Raw genomic sequence first — 9,090 nt, forward strand, 5'->3', positions numbered from 1 at the left:
CCCACATCGAGCAGGCATCTTGGTCGGTCGTTTCTAGTCAGCCCCGACCGTGTCGGTCGGGAAAGAGAGGCGAGTAAAGGTCTGGTATATCCTCAATCGGAGGAATGGGTCGGAGTCAGACTACGGTCCCACCTCAGTCAGGCCTTCCGGTCGAGGCTCCGAACAGGTCTCCTGGCCGGAGGTGCCTGTTGGGGACCGGATCGTGGTCTCGGCCTGTCATTGTGTATCTGGGCCGACCCAGACGCGCGCTGTCGCTGCGCCACCTGCTGGGCCAAGTAATGCAGGGAAGCGGGTCCATTGGGGACCCCGGGTTTATGAACCCGACACCATATGCTGAATTACAGTGCACAGCTGATCTACTTAGTGATAGCAATGCAGAACTACATTGTAGGTAGTGCTGAATGCTGAACTGCAGTGCACGTAGTGCTGAACTAGCATGTGCCGAATGCTGATACTGAACTGCAGTGCACGTAGAAGCTATTACTTTTAATTTGACACATCAATGTTTGAATTCTGATATTTTTTATGTGATCATAATATGGACTTAGCATATGGATGGTTGATTTAGACAGGGAGTAATCTGACGTTAGCATTTGTGCTTCCTCTATATCTTGTCTTCTATATTTTTCTTTGCTTATCTCGTTTTTCTTCGCTTAACTCCATAAATGAAACCATGTTAGGTACAATAACTCCAACGACACAAGAGGTGCAAAGAGGAGTAACTATGGGCAAAGAATTGGACTGTTTAACCCGAGGGTTAGGCAACAAGATGTGAATCCATTTAACTGAAGGGAAGAGAAGGCCAGAGGCACCTATGCAAGCCGCAAAGCTTGCATCCGAAGGTGGGATCGCACTTAGGGATCATATACCTATATTTCCACACTGGAAGGAGTACAAGGCTAAGGAGAATGAGGATCAAATTGATAACTATATTGGCAAATTAGCTGTAAATCTAACTATTTGACATGTCTAATCTAAGTTCATCGTGTCCTTTCCATTCTCAACTCTAAATTTGATTGTTTTTACTAGGCCAAATTCGACATGGACATCAAGGCTAAGCCAGTGAAAGATGCATGTGTTGATATGCTGAAGCGTGGATAGCGACAGAGAATGCATACACTGAAGAAAAAGTACTTTGACGGGGTTTTGGCAAATCAAGTCAGGACTACGTCACCTGTGAGCTGTATGAGTGATGACCAATGGAGAGCATTGGTGGAGATGTGGTCATCCCCAAAGCACAAGGTATAAAACATATGTACTAGCATGCTATAGTTTTTTAGTATTTGTTAGAATAGGCGGCCTAATGGGCTGGCCTTGGGCCTGGCGCCTAGCCTGTTAGGCTGGCTGCCTTAGGGGATAAGATAGATTACATTGATAAGGCAAGGATCACCGTTGATTGGGTGTTTCTATAAACCCCATTGATCCTTGCCTATATATTGTACCCTGTACTGCCGCTAATCTATCAATCAATTCCTGAGACCTATTCGCTCTCAGTATTTACTGTTTTTGTTACTCCATAATACAATGTGTGATCTACAGGAGAAGTGTTTTGAAGATTCATGTTTCTCTTTGCATCCTAAAATATATTAGCCAATACTAAAATTCGTGAGCCTGATATCTGAGTTGTTTTGTAACAAATGGGATTTGTAGTCCTTAATCTAATCATAGACAAGGAAAAAAGTATAAACCTTAGTGTGCTTGCAAACCTGAGTTCAAAGGAGCAGCTCCCATTTGTAGTGTAACTTGATGTAATCTGTATCTCATATGATCTCTATTTAGAATTTTGAAACATGCCATCATCTTGATAACTTTTCTGTTATGTAAAGTCACCTTTGTTCTTCGATCCTGCCTGTAACATATTCATTTCCATTCTGTTTTTCATGAAAGTAGCATGCTGTAGTATTTTTTTGAACTATTTACTATTTCCATTACTTTTACACAATTTGTGATTTACAGGATAAGTGTGTCAAGAACCAACTTAATCGTGAGATAAGTCCAATTTCAGCAGCGAACAGGCTCTCGGTGCTACATTGCATGTGCCTATGTTGCGGTAAGAAAGTAACTATATGATGTGTGATCTTGTGGCTTAAGTTTTAATTTCATGATTGTTGTATAATTTGCGGTAAGAAAGTAACCATATGATGTCATGATTCTTGTCATTTCAGAAGCAAGAAAAGTATAAAGATACAGAGCCCACTGCAATTGATTTGTTCAAGGTCACACACTGCAGTAATAAGACTGGTTTCTGTGAACCTGTGAAGAATGCTATTGTAAGGACTAGTTTCCTTTCTTTTGCCTCATGTACTTGAAAGCAAACCTGAGAACATGTAAGATTCAGTCTGAATGGTTGTATTGCTAGGCTTCTATGGAAACAATTCAGGCTGAACCACTACAAGAAGGACAGCAGCCAAAGTCTGATATTCAAGTTGTTGCCCAAGTTCTGCCACAGTCCAGTACATTCCTTCAAAATATTGGCCTTCAATATAGCTCTGGAACAAGCTCAAGGGATGTTGTTGCTTCACAAGTGCAAGAGCTACAAGCTCAACTTGTGTCTGCGAAGCAAGAAAAGTCGGGACTTCAGCCACAAGTAGACACCTTAAAGATGCATGTAGAAGAATCTGAGGCAACAATGGCAAAGCAATCAGAGGAGATCCAGAATTTGAAGAAGGCACAAGAAGAAAACAACAATCTCCTTCGGCAGCTCATAAGCTTCAAACAGGTTCAGTTGACTCCTCCCTAAACCTTGAGTAATCTTGTGGGTGTGCTGGATGACTTTTGGCGAGCAATTGGAGGTCCTCTTGGAATACTTTTGTGGCTGTACTATTTCAGCTTGATGTGGGCTTGAACTATTTGACATTGTGGATGCTGGATGACTTTTGGTCAGCCATTGCAGGTCTTCTTTGATTACTTTTGTGGCTATAATGTTTCAGCTTGAAATGGGCTTGAACTATTCAACATTGGGACCTATTTTGTAGGAGTTAGCTCTTTGTTCTTGCTGGACCTAATTTGGTGAATGGTGAATGCTTATGTATGACTATCAAACTGATGTAATGTTTTAGTGAATGCAAATGTATGGCTAGCATGTTAAATTGTGTTAATTGCTGACTGTAATATTAACTATTAAAAAAATCAGATTGGGTTGTATGAAAAAAATCAGCCCAAACAAAAGTTTAAATGGGCCAAGCCCAAACAAAAGTCCCACATGGATGTTCGTGTGGTAGTGGCCTAGTCAACGTTTCATGATGTTTGCTATGATGATCTTAGTTGTCATAAATGTTTATGACCAAAATATATTGGTCATTAAATTAATGACGATATTCTTTCCATCATCATAGGAGGTCCTCAGAGATGCACCTTCTGTGACCAGTGTTTTCGTCACTAAATTGTCATAGATTATGTGTTACGACACAAAGCCCTATTGGTGACAATTATTGATCGTCACCGAAGGTCCCCTGTGTTCTAGTGTGCGTGGGCATAAAGCAAGGAGTGTTGGTAGGGACGACATGGTGATGGGTGGATGCATATTCTTGTAGGAGGTCACTGGAGGGTGTAGATGCGGGAGGCGTGTTTGCCGAGCGAGAGTAGCAGGCTTCTGCATGCGATGGACTGCGTAAGCAAATTAATGTAGAGCAGTGCAAGGTAGTGAGCCCCTCGCGTGGGCAGCGTAGTGACAAATATGGGTTGACATGACAAAATGGGGAAGGCATTTGAGGTGAGCGGAGAGCCCTAGACTTGAGGCTTGTCGGTCGCATTGAAGGTGCCACTATAGTAAATGGGTTTGTGACATTCAATCTCCAGCACTGTTGGGGAAGCGGCGCTAGTCAACACCCATGTCTATATCCATTGCTATGAGGTTACCACAGCAGGGTGAGGTGGCTTGTGCATTGATAAGAGAAGTTGGCAATATGTACAGATTAATATTATTAACAAAAAATGACGTGCAATTCTCATAGAAGTTAAGTTTTAGGCTGTGTATTAGTCTTGGGCATGCTAGGTTTGTCTTCTTTGTTGTATGTATGAGTATGTACATAATAGCTAGTTTATACTAAAAACATGTGTATATTTTGATATTTTATAACTACGACGATACAAAATTGGTCGTATAGACTTTTTTCTATTTTTATATATTAGTCGTTGAACCATTCATCATTGAAATAAAGGCGACAACCTTATCTTCACAGAACACCAACACATGCCCACTCTAGAAGATCAAAGAAGAACCCTGACAAAGTTGGACTCAAGGTGGCCCAACAGGGGGTTCGGCCGCACCCATGCTGGCCTGCTTCGAGCCTAACCTTGCCAGGTCGGTTCATACCGCCTCTCCAAAGGCGGTTCATAAGGTGTCGGGCAGATTCAACGTACCTACAAGGCGGTTTGCACTTTCCATGAGGGGATGAGGCATTATTCAAAGAGCCCCCTCCCCTCCACGTATTAAAGGAGGCTCCCCTCTCCTCACAACAACACACACAAGAGAAGAGCACAAGACCAAGAGCAAGAGCAACACCACTCCATGGGCTTACGCCCTAGCTAGCTCTAGAAGAGAAATAGGGAGAGATGTGAGGGAGAGTTCGGGGAAGAGTCGGACTTGTCGGTGTCTCCCTGCTTGTACCTCAACGAACACCGCCTTTGTACCTCAATGGGTATCTTAGTAAGTGTTCGTTGTTCCTTTGGTTATAAAAGTATTTTGATTAGTTAAGCTATACTTCTACTTGTTTGCGGGTTCGTCGTCCGTCTCCGTGGCGAATACTCTAGTAGAGGGCCCTAATGAAGACGGATAACCCTGGTCAATACTAGAGTAATAGTCGATAGCGTAGACGTGGTGTCTAGGCTAGAGGCTACCTTCGTTTGCCTCGTGCCCAACGGTTGAGGGGTAGGCGACATGTGGTGATAGCCCTATCCGTCCCTTGGATTCCCCCACGTTCGGGTTCGACGTAGAGTCGTAGGCCGGTATCGCTTGGCAGACCAGGTGTAAGCCGGTGCCCGAAGTGAGCACGTAGGAGTAAAGTTTATCTATCCTTAGACCCTAAGCCATAGGAATCCCTCTCTACCCCCATCAGCTATCTTTGTGTTGTCCTTGGACGAATTAGCTAGAAGAAATACCTCCGTTCCCTGTGGAAATACGATACCCTGAATACTTCTGGGTGAAAGCTACAACGGTAATTCCGTATGCTTACGGATTCTTTCTGTAAATGTTAAGAAATACCAACATTTATGACCAAAATATATTGGTCATTAAATTAATGACAATATTCTTTCCATCGTCATAGAAGGTCCTTAGAGATGCACCTTCTGTGACCATAGTGTTTGTCACTAAATCATCATAGATTATGTGTTACGACAAATAAAGCCCTATTGGTGACAATTATTGATCGTCACCGAAGATGCCCTATCTTGTAGTGACTATATATGATGAGGACATCGCCACGCTGGACACACAGACGCCATGGTCTTCCCCAAGTTCTAATTCGTTCCCAACTCAGCTGCCACATCGCCCTCGGATTCAGCAGACATGTCATCACTGTTTCGGTCATAACTTTCTCATACGACATCGAAACGGGCCGTTCTTGGATGCGTTGGAAAGGGGACGACGACGCCGTCGTTTTGGATCTGGTCCCAGCTCCAGAAGGTCCGTGGATCATTCTGTGTGACCACGGCAAGGTGCTGCATCACCTATTTGGGCCAACTTGGCCATGTATCGTGTCGGGCCTTAAGCCCAAGTTGTGGGCGCCCAACCCCTGGCCGTCCCCAACCCTAGGTCGAGTCTTAGACTATAAACACAGCCGCCGCCGCTACTACACAATTGGGTTTTGTTTAGAGTTTAGTTTTCCATCGAGAAACTGAATCGTTCATTGTAACTGTGGTGACAAATCCTTTTACAGTGATCTAGGGCCCCCGTTCTTGATCTCCTCCACTGTGTCGATTAGTCCTTTGGAACCGAGTTCTTGAATCCTTTATTGATATTCGCGTCATTCATATTTGCAATTTTAGATTGCGTGTTTTACCTTCTTGCTTGTGCTCTTCGATTCGCTTGCAGGAAAAGCCTTCTTGGCGAGGTCAATCAAGTTGTGCTTGGTTGATAACCAACGGAGCAGTGGTGTAACGGTTGCAGGGTTCGAATCGTGTCTGATTTGAAGCCGGATCGCCAACGTCGAGATCTCCACAAATCGAACTTACCGGCTACCTCTCGGAAGATCGGGCCTGTACTCATCAATTGGTATCAGATATTTCAGGTTTACCGCGAGGTATAATCTCGTTTGCCTTAGATTCATATTTGTTCATTACCTAGAGTCCACAAAAAGCCCAAAAATATTTCAATTTCCGCTGTCCTATCGCCCTTTGTGTCTTTGCAATTTCGTTTCAGATTCGTGTTGTTGAGTTTGTGTCCGTGGTCGAGTCTTGTTGCTGGTTTAGGATTGTGTTCGTGGTCGTAGTTCAATCGCCCGTTGCTGTGATTTTGTTTTCCGCCGCTATCCCATCCACCGTTCCCAAACAACAAGTCGAAGCCACCACATTACTCGACTTGCCCCGCTAGCCGCCTTGTGTAACTTCTCGCCGCCGCGCAAACCCTAGATAGGTTGCCAGCCGCTCTTATTTTGCCTGCATCGTAGCCCTCCTTACATCATTAGGCGAATACCTACTGCTGTGATCGGTGTTAGAGTTTAGGGACGCTTTGCCCTAACTGCCGCCGCCGTGTTGTGCCTCCCGGAAAACATACCTTGAGATACCTTCGGTAAAATAGGCATAACTTTTCGCTCGTTTATCAGAAAAATCTGAAATTTTTTGTGCAGCTTCTTGACACCATTTGGACCCGACCCAAACTTGGCTTTGCCCTATTTGGTTTCATTAGAATTGCCAAAAAAATTTGGGAAAATATAGAAAAAAATTGTCAAAGTTTTTGCACGCTTTTCAGAGAATGTGCTGAATTTCTGTAGACCACATCCCACCTCAGTTGTAGGTGCCAATTTTTGTGGTTGCATCTTTTGTGATCCTTGTTCAGAGAAAAGTATAAAAAAATAGTAAAAAAAAGTTTGTTTCCTACTAGTGCCTTTTGGAAAAATCCGGGAAAAATTCAGGAAAAAGGAGAAATTCGGGCTATTTGCTTGTTCTGTGAGTTCTTTCGATCGTCCTTTGTTTTCACCTTGTTGCGCTACGTCTCGACACGTCTTAGCCAGCAACTGTGATTTGTACTTTGGATCCAGATTGAACAATCGCTACTCTGCACTCGTTAATTGCTAATCCTTGCTGTCATATTGTGTGCCTACCCATAGCTCCACATATTCTTCTGTCAGCATAGATTCATCTTGCAACTGTTACCCACGCTCAACAACAGATTGCTTCGCCACTTTGATTTTGCTCCTGTTTGGCGTTGGTAAGAATACAGGCAAGACGGTGGTAAGCCGCTTGTGATTTTGCATTCCACTTTCACCACCATCACCACCACTTGTTTCCTTTTAGTTGATAGGGATAATACTTTGGTGTTGTCTTTTTCTATCTTCTAACCATGGCAGGAACTCCGACGGACTTCAATGAGTGCGTGTCCAAGGGCGAGCTTGCAACGTTCATGACTGAACAACGCAATCTTATGACCGAGCTGACACGCAACGTGAACAATCTGGTCACCCGCATTGAATAGCTTGAGCAACGCCCTCCACCTTATCGTGCTGATGATGAAGATGCGGATGCTTTTGGTGATGAAGATGCGTATGCTGACGGTGGTGCCCGTCGCCGCCTCAACTTCAATCGTCGCGGTATGGCAGGTAATAATCATGGTAATAATGATCCTTTTGCTAAAATTAAATTTAGTCTACCACCTTTTGCTGGTAATGTTGATCCAGAGGCATATTTAGATTGGGAGCTTGCTGTTCAACAAAAATTTGATTCTCATAATGTTCATGCTGAGCATAGAGTTAGACTTGCTACTAGTGAGTTTACTAATTTTGCTTTGTTCTGATGGAGTGATCTTTGCAATGCCAATAATGCTGCTGCTGTGCCTCAAACTTGGAATGTTTTAAAGCAACGTATGAAATCTCGTTTTGTTCCTCCTTATTACCAACGTGATTTACGTTTGAAACTACAAACTTTAAAACAAGGTGATAAAGGAGTAGAAGCATACTATCAAGAATTGATTATTGGTTTAGCACGTTGTGGTATAAATGAAGATGATGATGATGCTAGTGCTAGATTTTTTGGTGGTTTAAACCATGATATACAGAACATACTTGATTATAAAGAATGGCGCAATTTTTCCCAATTGTATCATCTTGCTATTAAGGCCGAACGAGAAGTACAGGGACGCAAACAACACCAGCCTTTCAGGTCTAACAATGGGAGGAATTTTCAGCAACGTTCCGAGCCGGAGACGCCCAAGCTTCCTGTTGCACCACAGCCATCTACACCTCCATTTTCTTCCAGGGTAAGTAAATTGTCTAATGTGCAGTTTCCACAGCTGAAGAAAGGTGGCACTCCGGGTGCTTCTACTAGCTCCTCCTCGTCCAGCTCTAAAATCATTTGCCACCGATGCTGATAGGAATGCCCTAGTCGTCGTGCTTTCATTGCTACCGAGGATGGATATGTAAGTGCTAGTGATGTTGAAGATGATTTAGCCCTTGCTGCTAACATTGATGCAGATCCCACCGAGAGCGATCAAGACAAGGAGGCCATCACCATTGACTCTGTGGCTGCTGCCGCGGACTACCCTAGCCTTCTTGTGCAGCGTGTGTTGAGTACACGTGTGGGTCATGAAGAAGAGATGAAGATCCAACACCACAATTTGTTCCACATGTATCTCATTGTGCAGGGTTGTCGTGTTCTCACTATCATTGATAGCGGGAGTTGCAACAACTTGGTGAGTTCAGATTTGGTTGACAAGCTTGGCTTGACCACACGACAACATTCATATCCATATAAACTTCAATGGTTCAATAATAGTGGTAAGACTAAGATAACTAAATCAGCACGCATTAGCTTTTTCACAGGCTCTTATCATGATACTGCTGATTTTGATGTTGTCCCTATGCAAGCTTGTTCCATTTTGTTAGGTCGCCCATGGGAATTTGATAATGATGCTTTACACCATGGTAGAACTAATAC

General features: G+C 43.6%; 1 pseudogene; it reads left to right on the plus strand.

The window, feature by feature from the left end:
- The first annotated feature begins 814 nt into the window (after positions 1-814).
- LOC136470131 (uncharacterized) lies at positions 815-3,091 on the plus strand (annotated as a pseudogene).
- Positions 3,092-9,090: the final 5,999 nt, after the last annotated feature.

Source organism: Miscanthus floridulus, chromosome 8, assembly GCF_019320115.1.
Source record: "Miscanthus floridulus cultivar M001 chromosome 8, ASM1932011v1, whole genome shotgun sequence".
Taxonomy (NCBI): Eukaryota; Viridiplantae; Streptophyta; class Magnoliopsida; order Poales; family Poaceae; genus Miscanthus; species Miscanthus floridulus.